Source organism: Choloepus didactylus, chromosome 7, assembly GCF_015220235.1.
Source record: "Choloepus didactylus isolate mChoDid1 chromosome 7, mChoDid1.pri, whole genome shotgun sequence".
NCBI lineage: Eukaryota > Metazoa > Chordata > Mammalia > Pilosa > Megalonychidae > Choloepus > Choloepus didactylus.
In genome coordinates, this window is record NC_051313.1 from 38502511 (window position 1) to 38520025 (window position 17515).

General features: G+C 40.1%; 1 protein-coding gene across 4 annotated transcripts in view; it reads left to right on the plus strand.

Annotated features, from left to right (window-relative positions):
* Nucleotides 1-17515, plus strand: part of FYN (FYN proto-oncogene, Src family tyrosine kinase) — a 214984-nt gene that overhangs the window by 85066 nt on the left and 112403 nt on the right. For 3 of the 4 annotated variants that reach the window (XM_037844767.1, XM_037844769.1, XM_037844770.1), the window contains exon 3: nt 3405-3474. The exons of the other annotated variant lie outside the window; for it this stretch is intronic. The gene's annotated coding sequence lies outside the window, so the exon portion shown is untranslated. The remainder of the gene's footprint in view (nt 1-3404; nt 3475-17515) is intronic. 4 annotated transcript variants of the gene reach the window in all.

A 17515-nucleotide genomic window follows, 5' to 3' on the forward strand; every position in this document is an offset into this window, starting at 1 on the left:
GGGGTGCTGTCACCTGTCCACGCAGCACACATGAGGAGTCTGTTAGGAAGAAGGAAGAGGGAATGGCCCATACAAATGAGAACTACATTAGACATATGAGTTCCCAGTGTGTAATGAGGATGTCACCTTTAAACTGGGAGCCACACAACTGCCCGTGATATGTATTAGAAGCAAGTAGTTTTTGAATCAGAGGTGAAATGGTCATGCTGTCCTCTTCATTATCATTTTATTTTTTATTAGCAAATACCATCTGTCTGATGCGTCTCAAAAGGAACAGATTTAAACAAAATGGATTTAAATGTCCTTAAGCATAAAAAGAGTGTGCCAAGTCCAGCCTTTGTTCTCTGAGTAGCTATCTCATCAATCTTAGTTATTGGGGAGCGAGCTAGTACGTCCCTGCTTGTCCTAAAAGTCACTTGACATGATGTTGGGCTTGAAAAATACTGCCAATGGTGAATTTCTACCAGAGCAAATGATCTCAGTGCCCTCAGGAGTGGTTTTCAATGGAGAAAACCATTAAGCTCTCTTCATTTTAAAAAGAACTATTCAGGTTTTTGTTTTTGTTTTTTGTCTTCTTGGCAAAAATCACATAGGAGTGCTGAGCTGCAGGTATTTTAAAAAAAGGCTGGTAAAATCAAAGTACAGTGTCCATCCAAAAGATGAGCCATCACAGCCTCAGTGGGGTTCAGAGTGAAGTCTGCAGCCAGACTTTAAGTAGACCTTCCTGGAATGGTCAGTCATTTTGGTGGGGCTGCCATCTCCAACCTTATATGTAAAACAGCATCACTCAGGTGGGTACTGAGTGGGGAAATGAAATTTCATTGTTCTGTCTACTCCTTGACCTGCCTGCCCTGTAGCCAAGGGCTCACGGCTGTGGGAAGGATGGGAAGCTGGTGCTTGGGGCAGTATGTGGCAGAGGCCAGAGCAACTCACTGGCCTCACCAGTGTGGCCACCGAGACACCCCAGTCTTAGGAAATCACTGGCTATTCCTTGTCTATGCAAAGGCCCTCAACTACTCTGGACTAGCTGGGGAAAAGCTGCTAGACTTTAAGCTCCTTGAGGCAGGAATTGTGTGATGGTATGATTGACAGTGGGGATCTATTACCAGGAGATCTGTCAGCCAAGCAGCATGGACTGAGGATTCACTCTCCAAAAAGAAGTAAGAAAAGGGAACATTTTATTGTCTAACTTGAGTAAATTATCATCTGTATATGGAATGTTTATGTGTTCCATCAACATGTTTAGGACTTCACAGGCTACCAAAGACAGATGAGATAATATTAATATTAGCTGTGCTTCAAGAGGATAAGCAAGATTGCACTGTTATTCACTGATCGATTCAAATAATCCTTACTGGATGCCTTCCTACTATGTCTGTTATGGGGCAAGGCATTATTAGGCATGGAGGAATAAAAAGATGGGAAAAAGAGAGAGAAAAACAAAGAAGACTCAAATAATACCAAATTGAGAAAATCAAGGTACAAAAGCCTCAAGAAAGAAATGAGAGTTAAGTAGGCCTTAAAGCTGGAGCCCTTGACCATGGATGGAATTCAGGGGGGTCTGTGAACTTGGATGGGAAAAAATTGCTTCCTTATTTTCACTAACCTTATAGAAATGTAACAATTCCTTCCACTATGAAAGTGGCATTAGCTATATTTCAGCGATAGAAATTACGGATATTTTCATACCACATTATAGCTTTAGATATCCTGAAATATCATTGATGCACAACACTCCGTCAGAATTACAATAGTTTTTTGACTTATGCCAGATATTATTGAAATATTGGAAGAAGTGCATGTATTAATATATATCACAATTTTGTTATTGATAACCATATCAATATAATTTGCTTCTTTTGAATCCTGTGTGTTTCATGTATTAATTTTCAAGCATTTAGAAACTTTATTCAGAGAAATGTGTCCCTAGACTGCCATGCACAGGAAGGTAAAGGACCCCTGCATTAGAAAATGGCTTAGCCTCCTGCCAGGGGGCAGTTATGGGCGAGAAGGCCCTCAGAAGGGAGGAGAGTAGGTTCAGGAGACTGGACTCTACAGAACCTGATGGGAAGACACAAAAATAAAGCCAAGGTGAGCTTGCATCCAAGGCTAACATAATCTCACACATCAGTTCATAGGTGTTGGGAAGCTGTGGAAGGTGTCTCCTTTCGGAAGCACAGGCTTTAAGTTGTGTTTAGGAAGGATTCTGTGCATGAGAGTTGGATTGGGAGGGGAAAAAACTAGAGGCCAGGAGAAGGGTTTCTGCCAGGAGTGATGTAGACCTGACTGATTGTAAAGGTGGGAATGGAGAGAAGGCAGTGAGTTCCAGATCACCGTGAAAATAAAAGGATGGGTTTGGGCCAGGATTTGGCAGTGGGAGGTGAGGTAGGTGATGTTAAGGTTTCAAGCTGGTAGCAAGGAGAATGATGATAATCGTTCAGGCCTGTTGAGTCCTTACTGTCTGGCAGACCCAGTTTTAACCCTTAATATGCATTATATCATTTAATCCTCATAACAACCCTGTGAGGTCCATACTAGAATCTCTGTTTCAGAGATGATGAAATAAAACTTACAAAAGAAAAGTCAGGGAAATTGCCCAAGTCCTCACAGTTAGCCCAGGAGAAGGGAGGGTGTTATTGAAGAGGAATTGGTTTGGAAAAGGAATAAATTCAACTTTAAATGTTTTTGCATTGTTCTCTTGTTTTCAATTATGTAAAAGAGTTAAACATTCACACAAGCTATTTGTAAACATGGTTTCTGCTTGTCTTAGTTCCCTAGGGCTGCTGTAACAAAATACAGTGAACTGGGTGTTTGCAACAGAAATTTATTATCTCACAGTTCTGGAGGCTGGAAGTCCGAAACCAAGGTTTCAGCAAGGCCCTGCTCCCTCTGATGACTCTGAAAGACTCTGTTTCTTGCCTCCTGGCTTTCCAGTGGTGGCTTGCTGGCAGTCCATGGCGTTCTCTCTGCTGTCTGTCTGTCTGTGCCCCCTCTTCGCTTCTTACAAGGACACTAATCATATTGGAATAAGAGCCCACCCTGCTCCACTGTTACCTCATTTTAACTTGCCTAATTCCCTATTTCCAAAAGAAGGTCACATTCTGAGGTACTGGGGATTAGGACTTCAAAATATCTTTTTGGGAGACACAAGTCAACCCATAGCACTAGGTTTATTTCATTGTTCAGATTTTTTTTTAATTGATAACTGAACGCTGAGGTGATTTGTAAATTGGTTTCATCTTCCTGTGAAAAACAAGGAAGAATCTGGTTGTAAGAATTTGGTACATGGATGGGTGCCCAAAACAGAGGGAAAGGGTTGTTGTTTCCAGAAAAGAAACACAATAAACATTAGATTATTTCCATTAAATGATGCATTTTTCTTTTGCTGTGGTATTGTTTTTCAGGACCAGTCCTAGAGCTGTTTTAGAAGACATGTGGTGTATATAAAGTTTGTGATAGTTGGGAGAAATTTTGGTAAGTGCTGCTGCATTTATTTCTAATACCTTGTGTTGTTAAATGGTGCTCGGGAAGAAAAACTGTTGCCTTGCTCTGTGCATTGTTTAAATCTGCACTAAACTTAGACAAAATCAAATTTTATAATTAAATGTGACCTTGAAATGCAGTATGATAATTTTTCTTGTTATTGCTGATAAGAAATACAGGGTTTTCTGAGATTATAATAAATGGATACAGGGTAAAGAATACGATTGACAGTTTAATATATGTTCTAGGCCATCCATGTAAGATAAGGAGTTATAAATGTGCAGACCAAAGGAAAAAAATGAAAGTCTCCAAAGCAGAGAAATCTTCATGGTCTACATGTTGAAATGGGAGAGAAGCAGGCAGTTAGCTGCTTGGGGAATGGGGTATTAAAGGGAGTGAAGAATCCAGCATGTCTCTGAAGCAGCCCCCAGACCAGCATAACAATGGTCTGTGAGACCAAGAACAATCAATTCAGCAAACATCCCGAAGACCTTTCCAGCAGTAGTAAAGAGTGCAGCCTTTGGGGTCAGGACACCTGGGTTAAAATCTGTTGGGCAGTTACAGGTTGTCACTTAACCTCTCTGAGCCTCAGTTTCCTCATCTGTGAAATGATGCTTTTAATGTTACCTACCTCACAGGGTTTTTGTGAGAATAAAATGAACTAGATAGTGCTGGCACATAGTGGGTGCTTTGTTTGGAAACTCGGTATTTGCCACTGAGGTCAAGCCACTAAAAGGTGTGTGCACCTTCCAGCTGGAGGGCCAGATGGGTTGTCACACCCTGTTGATGTCACAGCTGGTCACAACAGCCATCCTCTGACATTCCCCCCCTTACCGAGCTCTGAGAACCCCTGAGACATTTGCCTTGTTCTCCAACCCTGGTAGCCTACCCTTAGACGAGCTTGGCTACCTTAACTTCCCTTCCTGACACATTGGCCACTAAGAGGCCACTTTGAGCTTTGTTCTGTTTTGGGAGTTAATATTATTTTGAACCAAATTAACCAGAAGAGAAAGAAGGTTGGGGGTAGACGGTATCCTCAGTTTGGGCCTCAATTACAATGTTTAGGTTTTCATTTCTAAATTTTTCTTAAGCCCTTTTTTTCCTATGCTTAGTATGTAGCCTTCACAGAGATCCTATTATTGGACTGAAATCTTTGAACTCTGACTAAAAGAATTTGGCTTTGAGGTGGGGCCTTTACCTCTGGTTGGGGAAAATGTGATGGAAAATGGGCTGATGTTTAATTGTATGTCTCTAGGTGACCAGGTTCCACCAGCATGGAATTGAAGAGAGACGTGGCCTTAGGGTTTATCTGACACAATTTCCCACTGAATCCCCCCAAAAATCTCTTCTACAGAATCCCTGTAGAGGGGAATTCAAAATCACTCAGAGATGAAAAGCTAGGTACTGGATAGGCAGCTTGCTCCAGTTGAAAAAAAACAAACAAACAAGCAGTTAGGGGACATGGAGAAATTTTGTGGGGTGATAAAACTGTTCTATATCTCAATTGTGGTGGTATTTACAAAACTGCATGCATTTGTGAAAATGCATAGAACTGTAAACTAGACAAAGGTGAATTTTACTGTATGTAAATTAAACCATGATTTTCAAAATGGAAAAAATAAGACAAACAACTGGACAATTAGCTCACATTGTTAAAAAGAAAGGAAGGGGAGGGAGGAAAAGAAGGAGGAGGGAAAAGAAAGAGGATGGAGGAAAAAGAAAGGGGGTGGAGGAAAAAGAAAAGGGAGGGAGGAAAAAGAAAGAGGAAGTGAGGAGAAGGCAAGTGAGGGGGAGGGAAAAAAGAAAAGCAGTATTCTTTATATTGAATGACAGTATGCTTCCCATGAGACAGGGACTTGGTCTTGTTTTTTCCTGTAGCCTCAGTGCCTAAAGAGTGCTTGGTACATGTGAAAAGTATTTATTGTATGACCCACTGCTCCTAGTCACTTTCTAAGTGGACAGAGACATGTCCACTCACTGTCCCACACACCAGCCTTCCAGGTGTTTGAAGACAGCACCCCTTCCTCATGCATCTTCTCTCAGCTGAACTTATCATCTCCAGTTCTTTTGGCTCTTTTCCCTCCGATGTAATTTTCACATCCATCCTGTTTTGGTTTCTTGGCTGCTAAAGCAAATACCATGCAATGGGTTGACTTAAGCAATGGAAATTTATTGGCTCACTGTTTTGAGGCTAGGATCAAGGCGTCATCAAAGTGATGCTTCCCCCCAAAAGACAGTGGCTTTCTGGGGCTGGGCCGAAGATCCTTGGTCCTTGGCTGTTCCGTCACATGGCAATGCACATGGTGGCCCCTCCTGGCTTCTTGGTTCGTTGACTTCCAGTCTCTTCCCGTGGTTTTCTCTGTGTGTGTGTCTGAATTTCATTCTGCTTATAAAGGACTCCGGTAAGAGGATTAAGACCCATCCTGATTGAGGTGGGCCACACCTTAACTGAAGTAACCTCATCAAAGCTCCTATTTACAGTGGATTCACGCCAACAGGAAGGAGTTAGGTTTAAGAACATGTTTTTCTGGGATACATAGCTCCAATCCACTATACCTCCCCACCCAGGGCCTCCCCTTGAGGAAGCATCTGCTCTACCACACCCGTCTTACGCCAAGGTTGAGGCTAGAAACGCTGCCCTGGAGGGGCTCTGGCCCTGGCCCTGGAGCCCAGCAGGCCCGTTGCTTCTGTACCTGATGTTAATAGACTCACAACCCTAACCCTTTTCCTTCACAGTCAGTACTAAGTGTCTGGTAATGGGTGGTGAAGGATTTCTTAAGAGCAGTCTTCTAAGAATGGGGCTTCTAAAAGGAGGGAGGGTAGCAGTCCAAGAGATTGGGTGGAAGCAAAGTCATCCTCTTTGAATGTCTTGAATGAAGTGGAGCCAGGCCCTGACACCCTTAGTCTGAGATAGCAAGTAATGCTGTTTATAAATCTCTTGGAGTACTAGTGTGTCACAGGTTCTGATAATTCGTTATGAATCACAGGATGTTGGAAATTCTTAAACTTGTGGGGGACTTAAAAAAAAAAAACTAGGCTTTTTTTTTCCTGGCCATACCAGGGAGAGATATATAAATACTTAAGTAATAAGAGAGCAGTGATTCTCAGTCAGGCTTGATTTTTGTCCCCTGCACCACCACCCCCATCCCCACTTCCTGGGGACATTTGGCAATGTCTGAAGATATTTTTAATTGTAACAGCCTGCTGGGGGTGGGGGTGGTGATATAACTGATTGCTAAATATCCTACAGCGTACAGGAGGGCTCTGCCCTCCCAAACAAAGAATGATCCAACCCCTGATGTTAATGGTGCTGAGGCTGAGAAATCCTGATAGAGAGGTATTAAATTTAAATTTCTAAAATGCTTATCATTTTGAAGGCTTACAATATTAAATAATTTCACATTTAATTATATGTAAATACATAACTAGAAAACATAAAGAAGTTTGTTCATATAATTGTAGGGTCTAAAGGATTCCTAAGAGGCCATTCCTTCCATTACCCCGACTTCAAAATATGACCTAAATTCAAACAGACAGACGGGTGTCTGAAGGCTCACACTGAATGACTGTCAGCTAAAGATAAAAGCGAGACTCGCACAACATGATCTCAGCATCCGCACAAAAGAGGTTGTCTCCTATTTTAAATTTCAACCCAAGATTCTTCACATGTGTTTGTCTTTAGATGACCTCTGAGGTCAAATAGTGTTTCAGTCTGGGCTAGTCTCTCCTTTTGAATCAAAGGTAGTGATTCTGGGGTGATGAAAATGTGCTTAGGGAAGAGAGAGATCTTGTTACAGATGATTGAGGTTGAGTATTTTGATACACGGGGCTGTTTATTTGCATCAGTTTGCTAGTGACACACAATCTGGTTTAAATGTGAGTCGTTGAGAGCTTTTGTGCATTTGCTGGAGCAGGGAGATTAAAGTAACGTATGTCAAGTTGTGATATAGGACAATCCACTTGAAAAGACTTTACTTAATTACAGGGTTTATTTTTGGGAGGGTAACTGTGCCTCTTGTGAGACATATTTTGAGATACACTAACCCAAGCTTCTAGGCCAGTAATATCTTCCCAGAAAGGGTGTGGTGTGTGTGTTTGTAGACTTAAGTATTTTTTTTTTTTCACCAAAAGCTTCGGTATAATGTTCTTTTGACTTTACTGCCCTTCATTTTTCTTTTTTTTGAAAATGATCTTGCCTCTGGCAAGAATGCCATGAAAATGCATTCTGGAAAGGTAGAGAATAGAAAGATAAAAGATCTCATTTCAGATGGCCAAGCCCAGAGATTTAGGGGCTTTACGTTATCAGTCTACTGTATTTCAGATGAATGGATTTTGGAAGAAGTGTACCAAAGCTAAATAATAAGCAGAGTTGATGAAAGTGTAAAAATATTGTTTTGGCAAAACTAAATGTTTTTGTGTAAGTATCTGTGGGAAACTATTACATTTATAGCTACGTATAGCCCAGCAACCCTCTCCAACATGAGGATAATTCTCATGGGCCAATTTCAGGGCGCTTTCATGATGGGTCATGACCTAGACTAGGTATCCTCATTTTCAAAAAAATTTTTTTTTACTTGTGGTAAAATACATATGACAAAAAAATTGCAATTTTAACCATTTTTAAATGTGCAGTTCAGTGGTGTTAATTACATTCACAAAGCTTGCAATTATCACTACTGTGGTAGTTTGTAACTGTCATGTACCTCAGAAAATCGTGTTTTTAAATTTAATCCAGTCTTATAGTATAGACCTATCATAGATGGGACTTTTTAATTAGGTTTTTTCAATGAGATGTAACCCATCTCATTCAAGGTGGGTCTTAATCCTCTTATCAAAGTCCTTTTTAAGAGGGTAAAAGACAGAAAAACCCCAGAGAGGCACATGAAAAAGCCCCAGAGAAGTTGAGAGACAAGGACACACCCAAGAAGCTGAGAGAGGAAGCCACTGAAACCAGAAGCTGGAAGCAACGAAACCCCAGAGAGAAGGACCGGCAGACATTGCTTGCCATGTGCCTGGCTGTGTGACAGAGGGGTCCAGACTGCCAGCAGCCTTTCTTCAGGAAGAAGGTATCGTCCTATTGATGCCTTAATTTAGGTATTTTCATGGCCTTAGAATTATAAATTTGGAAACTAATAAATCCCCATTATTAAAAACCAGCCCATTTCTGGTATATTGCATTCCAGCAGCTTTATGAAACTCAAATACTATCTATTTCCAAATTATTTTCACCCCAAACAGAAATGCTTACTGTTTTGGTTTGCTAAAGCTGCTGGAATGCAATATACTAGAAATGGGTTGGTTTTTTCAATGGGGTTTTATTAGGTTACAGATTTACAGTTCTAAGGCCATGAAAATGTCCAGATAAGGCTTCAAGAGGAAAATACCTTCTCTGAGGAAAGGCTGCTGGCATCTGGGGTTCCTCTATCACATGGGAAGGCACATGGTGATGTCTGCTGATCCTTCTCTCCTGGGTTGGTTTCATCGGCCTTCCCTCCCCTCCGGATGCTTTTCTCTGGATTTCATCTCTTAGCTTCTCTCTCTCCGTGAGCTGCCTTAAAGGACTCCAGTAATGGATTAAGACCCACCTTGAATGGGCTAGTCACATCTCCATGGAAACAACTGAATCAAGAGGTCCCATCCACCACAGGTCTGCACCCACAAGAATGCATTAAAAAAACGTGGCCTTTCCTGGGGTACGTAATAGTTCCAAACTACCACAGGTACCTACATTAAGCAATATCTCTCCATACCCCTGCTCCCCCAGCCCCTGGGAACCTCTAATCTACTTTCTATCTCTATGAATCTACTTATTCTCGATATTTCCTATAAGTGGCATTATGTAATATGTGTTCTTTTGTGTCTGGCTTCTTTCACTTGGCATAATATTTTCAAGGTTCATCCATATGTTGGGGCAAGGGGGCAAGGAACAGAGAAAAAGAGTAAAAAGCAATTTTGTAACCCAAAACCCAACCAGACCAAAGGGTGGGAGAAAGACTTTTACCTAAATGCAAAGTCATAAAGACAATAAAACGAGACCCAGAATGTTCCGAGAGTTGAAGGCAAAGGTCCTGAGCAGAGACATCTCTGGACAGTGCCCATGTGTCTCCCAGAGGGCAGTACCCCTGCATGATAATCCCCAAAGAGCTTGTTTAAAAGTGCAGACCCCTGGGCCCACCCTAAGGGACATAATCAGAATCCAGTCTTAGGCTCCCCAGGTGGTTCTTATGCACTTGAACCTGTGAGGATCCCTGCTCCATTCCCTGCTTTTATTCCAGGCTGACAGTTCCAGGTGAGGTTGGGCAATTCACCTGGCACCGGTAGATGCAGCAGCCCTGCCCCAGGCTCTAGGTTCCCTTCCATGAGCACCACTCAAAAATGTAAAGAGCAGATCTCTGAAGTTTAATGTTTTGAAAACCAGACCTGGATATGCTGATCTTGTTGTAATGTGCTTGGGAGGGTAAGGCATCATCATCTGTATGTATCACTTTGTCACCTTGATCTGTGAGGTAATTCCCATGGACATTCTGTCACTCACTCACTAAGAGTCGCATCATTTTCATTACAAGTTAGTTTTAGTGACTTCCTAAACTAAATTATTTGAAGCCATGTATTTGCCATCTGCATCCACACTGAAAATCACACTGGTATGGTTTTAATCTGTAACAACATTAAGAAACCAAAATTTCCCATTTGTTAAGGGACTTTTCAGAATAAGGCTCATCCAGTCCAGGTGTGGGGGAGTCAGAGATGAAAACCACCATTCTTCATTCTCAATTCAATTTTTTTAATGTTGATATTTAACCACATAACCTTTAAAAACACACAACACAGACTTTTGTGTTACATTTTCATGTGTCTTTAGACACAGAAGCCTACATTAAATTATAGTTAATGTCAAGAAATATAGAGGAATTTCAACTTGGATCTTCAGATTTCAGTTAATTCCTAACCTGCATTTTGTTTCCAAAAAAAAAGTATTTGTGTGGATACTTTACTTTGTAAGAATTATGAAGCATTTATCTTCTACCACATCATTTAATCTTTTGTTGTCTTGAATTCATTGTGCTTCATAAAGATTAATAAAAAGCAGAGAGAAAAAGCAGGAAGTTACTTGTGCACTGGGTGCCCTGAATAGGCAAAGGGTAGGGTTCCTTCCGAGGGCATTTCGAGTTCATTGCATAGTTTGAAAGTGAAATTCTGTTTTCAGTAATTCTAAGAATTTTCTTCATTCAACACGCTCCATTGCTTAAGCTTACTGCTGACTCATTTGGTCCTGATAATTAAGCCCTCCTTTTTTAATTATAACTTTGTTACATTAATTATTCCTATTTTAAACTGCCTTTTTTTATTGATTTGTTCTCATCGTTTTAAAATAGCTGTGGTGATGTTCCCTTAAGAAGCTGACCACATTACACCCACCTCTGTATGCTGGAAAGAAACCTTATTCAAGGTTTCTGTCAAATGTAGGTGCATTCCTATTTACTGGGGCTGTCTGACATTGCTCTGCTACCCCCATTTTAAGAAATTATAGGTGTAAAACATACAATTTTATAAATCTGATAAATTGGAGATGGAAATTTAGAGTGAGTTGTTTGCATTGTAAAAAATCTGTTTTACAAAGGTATTTCATTACAGCTTTCTTTTAGAGGTAAGGACATAGTCTATTTAAAACTATTTAATTTCAAAAATATGTTAAATGTACAAAACATTAAATGCATATTTAGTTGTATTCTGTACCTGTATTGCTGTGATGATAATGAAAAAGCAGCTACTTTTGTAGAAATTAAAAGAAGAATGTTTCATATTTTTCATGAATTGCCAATTTCTCTTTAAAGATTTAGCTTTCTGTTGTTGAAGAGTATTTAAGACCTGGAAAAAATGTTCATGATGATTATTATTAAGTAAAAATGGAGGTTGCGATTGGCTTGTTTGACATGAGCTCAGTTTTGTTTTTAGAAGTTGCATGCACATAGAAAAAAAGTCTAGAAGAATGTGCACCAAAAATTATTGTTCACTTTGCATTGTGGGATTGCAGGTGATTTTTCTTCTGCTTTTTTTCTTTTATAAAAAATTCAACAGTATTTTTCAGTGAATATATATCTATCACTTTTACAATCAAAAGCAGTATTTTTTTTTTAATATATCAGGTTTTTTTTCAAAAGATGGGATAGGAATATATTTAAAACATTTAACTTATTTTACTTGAGGTTTTAAAAAATACAAAATAAGAATATTCTCTGCACTCATATAACACTTTCACATTATTGTGAATTTGAGTTTTTTTTTACTTTTTTCTTAATTCTGAAATAATTAAGAATCATTAGTGTTGAATAGCCAACCATCTACTTCTCTCTTATTTCCATGATGTCTTTCAGGTAGTTTAACTGTCTTCTTCTGGCAGCTGTTATGTATTCTAGGACATGGCTGGAGAGACAGCTCTGTGGAGTGTTAGCCCTGGATTGGGGATGGAGGTGGTAGGACCCGCCCCACGGCTCTAACTGGCAGGCTGCCTGTGCAGATGCATATTACATCACTTGCTTGGATAATTTAAGTTTATAAAGACCTGCATACTTGATCTCCCAAAGCAACTCTTAGGTAATGGACCAATTGGGTGATGGGGATAAGGCAGTGGGAAGGGGACTGCCTGCCCCCAGGAGTGTTTGAAATTCAGGGGCAGGGGGCAATGGTTGTCCTCCACTGGGAGGGACTGTTGGCGTATGGTGAATAGCGAGTGGGACAGGGATGGCAAATGTCCTGCCCGGGGAAGAGCTGTCCCTGGCACAGCGTCAGTAGCACCCCCACTGAGAGCCAGGACTTATACCCATGCTATCTGTATCCGGTTTCTTTACACTACTCCGCATGTTAAGGCATAACAGAGTTAATTCCCTCTTCACTGGGAACTCTCACTGTGCAGAAATTAAATTCAAAGTAGCTGCTCTGGGGGTTATGCCATGCCTACTCTCTGCACCAGAACTCAGGCCCAGCCTGCTTTACTCGGCAACAGCTGAAAACCTTAGCAGCCCCTGACCAGCGACCTGTATCAGTCACTCTTCCATCAGTGCCCAGGGCAGATGAGAGCAAATGCTGAGCCTGATAGCATTCCATCCCCAGCCTTTGATCTGCTCTTCCTGGCTTAAAAACCATCCAGATAGGGAATTAGGTATCAATTTCAGGAGTCTTTGATGTGGTATCTTAGACTTCATACCTACCTGATAGAAAAGTGATCTTCTACAGCTTGCTGTTGGAGCTTCCTTTAAAGTCTGATTTTTTTATATAGGCCAGCAAAGAAGCTGAGCCACATGAAATTTATTAATGTGGGAAAAATAAAACCATATTGAATGAAAAGTCACACAGTGCTGACCTAATGTAAGTATCGAGGGGGTTCTAAAAAGGGGAGGTAATGATATTACCAGATCCTTTTTTTTCCTTTCCTTTTTGTTTTCTCCTTTCTTCCTCAACTTTTAATTTGAAATATTTCAAACTTGCTGGTCTGAAGACTACTCAAACAAATACCCGTATACCTTTACCTAGATTCACCAATTGTTCTAAATTTGCAACATTTGCTTTATTCCCCTCTTCCAATTATATATATAAATGTTATATATAGAGATTTTTGCTGAACCATTCAAAAATATGTTGCAAACATCTTAACACTTTACCTCTGAATACTTCACTGTATATCTCCTAAGAATAAGGACATTCTTCTGCATAACCATAATACTATTATCACACCTAAGAAATTTAATAATTCCATAGTATTAGCTAATTTCCAGAGCATATTCAAATTTCCCCAGTTGCCCCAAAATATCTTTTATAACCACTACCCTCCCCTCTCCTGCAATCCAGGATCTAATGAAGTCTACTTGATCTATTTGGTTGATGGCTTTTCTTTACCCTGTAGAATATTATATGGCATTTTTTTTTTTTTAATGACTTTTTGAAGAGTCCAGGCTGGTTGTGATATGGAATGTCCTGCACTCTGGGCTTGTCTGTTTCTTCATGATCTTGTTTAACTTGCTCCTTGACCACTGAAAATTAGAAGTAATATCTAGACTCACATTAAACATTTTTTGCCAGGAATACTTCATAGGTGATACTGTGTGCATGATGTTGCGTCCCAGCAGGAAGCAGATGATCTCAAGTTGTCCTGCCATCTGTGGTGTCATTTGATCTCTTGGGTTAGATGAAAACTCGTACCTCACCACTGTCAAGGTGCACTTTTCCTTTGTAATTAGTAAGACATTTGTGGGGTGGTACTTGGGTCCTTTGTGAACATCCCCCATGTACCTTTCATCTGCTGATTTGAGTATCCATGGATGATCCTTGCCTTAATCAGTTTCTACATTGGGATATTTTTTACTCTTTGCTTTCTCTTCCTGAATTCCTCATAGTATGGGCCTCAGATGTTTACAATGACTTTTTTTTTTTTAGCTACTTCCCTTGTGATAAGCTGAATTTTGCTGTGATTGCTGATTTTGCTAAACACTTTTCGTTCTTGCCTTGCAATAAAACAAATAGCTTTTGCAGAGCATTTACAAAACACCAGGTACCATGTAAGCACCTTACGTGTAGAACTTCTTTGACTTTTATATCGCAGCTCAGACTGGTGAGGTGACTTGCCCAAGGTCACCTGCCCCTATGGTGGAGCTAAGATCAAGCCAGATCTGTTAGGCTTAGAGCCAAGGTTTTCAACTTCTCTGTGCTCCCTCCCATCCTCTTCTCCAACTGTGCCCCCACCCCACCCTTCTTGCCTTAGGCTGCAAATGCCTACCTGACTAAGTAAGTCCACACACAAGGGAAAGCAGCCAGGAGGAGGCTCTGCAACTGGAGAGATGCAAGCCTCCCACATCTAAAAGAGGCAGCTGAACCTCAGACTAATGTGGGCCCAGCTCTACCAGAAATCTGGATCTATATTAGCTACCCCAACTTTTTAATGTTGGCAACTAATTTGTATATTCTGAAACTTGACCACCCTGGCTCCAGTTTCAGCACTAGCCAGGGCTTTGGTTAGAAATGGAATTCAGTTTTGGTTTTTTTCTTAGCAACCTCATTTCAATAGAAATTAATATGCTTGAGATGTGATTCTGTTTTGATTTGGAGGTTGTATGATTTTGAAGAGGGGTAGACATGCATTTCATGGAAGTGTTAACTGATGTTTTATAAAATCCTGGATTTTTTAATTGATGGATTAATGTCTCAATAGTAGATATTCCATCTATAGATTTGAAAGAAGGCAAATATGTTTCCCTCTGAATATCATCGGTAGGATTTTCCCTTTTCAAATTGTTCTGAGCCCTTAAGAGGGGCATGAAATCTCTCCATTTTACCCATCTTGCATTCGTTGTTCTTTGTTTATGTTTAACTGTGTTAACAAGTTTGTTCTCATGAGAAGATCTGAAGCAGAACAGATAAATAGCAATGCTTCTCAAGATGGTCTTCAGTTGTTATAGTGCTGGCTGAGAAAAAGACCTTTTGGGTTAATTCTAGTGGTTTTTAGCAAAATCATTCTTTATTTGGGGGCTGGAGAGAGACACTGCAGGTGAAAACCTTTTCTGCTCTTACTTCATCATTTAGTCCTGCCCTCCCATTTTACAGATTAATGGCCAGAGGCACAGAGAGGTTGAGTGGTGGTCAGATCAGACGCTAATTAGCCTGGATCTCCTGTGATTGCTCCTCTCACTCCCTAAATGAGTAGTAAAGTTACTACTCATTCAACAAGCAGTAACTGTATTGCTTTGCCCTGGCATGTCATCTCATTGTCCACAGGGCCTCTTCCTCCAGTCCCGCCACCACCATCTCCCTAACAGCCACTTTTAGCAAGAGAAGAAACGAAGGCCTAAACCAGCACTGTCCAATAGAAATAGAATGCAAGTCACATGTTTGAGTTTAAATTTTTTAATAGCTGTGTGAAGGAAAACAAAGTAAAAGGAAACAGGTTAAATTAATTTTCACAATTATTTTATTAACCCAATATATATCCAAAATATTATCATTTCAGCATGAAGTCAATAATAAACATGATTGAAATATCTTACTTTTTTTGTACTAAATCTTCAGAATCCAGTGTGTCTTTTGCACTTACAGTACATGTCAATTCCAACCAGCCACATTTCAAGTATTCCCTGTGGCTAGTGGCTACCAAAGTGGGCAGCGCAGCAGTCTCTGAAGGACAAGGTCCAAGGTTACACCCAGCTAGGTTCTGTAATTCAGACCTCTTGAGGAAAAACTCAGTCAGCTTTCTTGCCTTCTTCCCAGTCTGAAGCTACATATTTCTGTCCTCTTTGTGCCACTTTTCCCCCAGCTAACTCTAATTACAGGGCGATGCTTGGTTTGTCTGTAACCACTAGCTCAGCAGTTTTCCACCAGTCCTGGCAGCTGGCAAAACCAACATGCACTGCCTTATAAATGATAGTGTAAAGCATACTTCCAAATTTCTCCACAGCAGAGTTTCAATAATTTTCTTTCTTTTAGAAGCAACTCAATGGCATTTTTTCAAAACCAGCATGATTTTTTAATTCATTCTTTCTTCAAGACCCATCTTAATAGTTTTTTTAAATACGTGCTAACTAGTAGTCTTCCCAGGACTTTAGCAGACAAGTAAGCATTAATCTATTTTTTAATCTATTTTTTCACCAAATATACCTCTGTTTTGATTAATAATGGTTAGTGGGTTTTTTTTTTTTTTTTTTAAACTAGGCAAATACTCCCCTGATATCTTGGTCCCATTTTGAACGTTATTCACAATGAAACATCAGTAAAGATCAGATTCCATTTCCACTAAATATTAAGTCCCTGGCCATTGACCTAATTACTCAAGTATTAGATTATACAGTTACTATTGCAGAAAGAAAAAATGACAGAAGAATGGTGATGGGCACCTGGAGTGTGTTATGATGGACTTCACCCAAAAACAGACTCTGATTTGTAAGAATTGAAATTTGAATTGGGGAAAGACTGTCCCATATTCTTAATTAGAATCCACAACATCACATCTTCTGGAGATATTGAAGAGAAGATGCAGAACTCCGATACCTCTTTGCTGTCCTGTGGTCTTCTCCAGTAATTAAAGGATGACACCAGAAAACTAACCCCCCACTTAGGAGGGAAGGGAATATTCCTTAATTCCCTGCAGTTCTGTGGTCTTAAGATGTTGACTTAACATTAACCTCACTTATTCATAGACCCCCGAAATCTGCCATATCTAAAACTTTAGATCTATGGTTACAGTCAGAATCAGAACAATATGTTGCAAGGGCTTGTTTTCTCTCTTACCCCAACACTCCCCTACAGAAATGCTCACTAGGGCCCTCAAAATCACAATCCTTTTGTTCACTCCAATTCAAAAGCATTTTTATTTCCTTCAGTGGATATCTCATGTTCATTTCAAAATGTCATTTAGTAGCTATATTTCTGCTAAATAACCAGAAATTACAGTTGACTCCAGCCAAGTGGCTGACTACCTAGGTTTTGCTTCCAAGTATGGTGCCGAGTGGAAATGTTTTGGTTTCATCTTCAATACCAGTAGTTGTCTGAGAATGATGTATGGGGCTGGGAAAGACAGGGGAAAGGAAAGATAGAATACATTGGCAGGGCATCACCTGATAAGGTTTTAAAATTCCCAGTGTCCAGGCCCCCACAGCACCTCTTCTCAGTCAGAATCCCCCAGGATGGGGCCCAAGCAAGTACGTAAGAACCACCTACTCTTACTTCATTGTATGCCTTTGCAAAAACATAAAGAGAATTTGATATATGTAAATTATACCACAATAAACCTATTGTCCTGGAATCTATTCATATGCATGCATCAAAGTTTTTGCAATTTTTGACACCCACCACCATGGAGAATATTTTGACTACCTAATAATCTAGAGTCTGAGGATAAAGCTTGTAGTTGAAAAAGCCATTCATTCGCTTAGTAAACATTTGAGGAACAGTGGTAGGCATTGTTCTTGCCTGGGGAAATAAGTACATTGAGACACACACTTGCCCTTACAGTGCAGTCTGAAAAGTATAATATTAGTGTATCTATGGA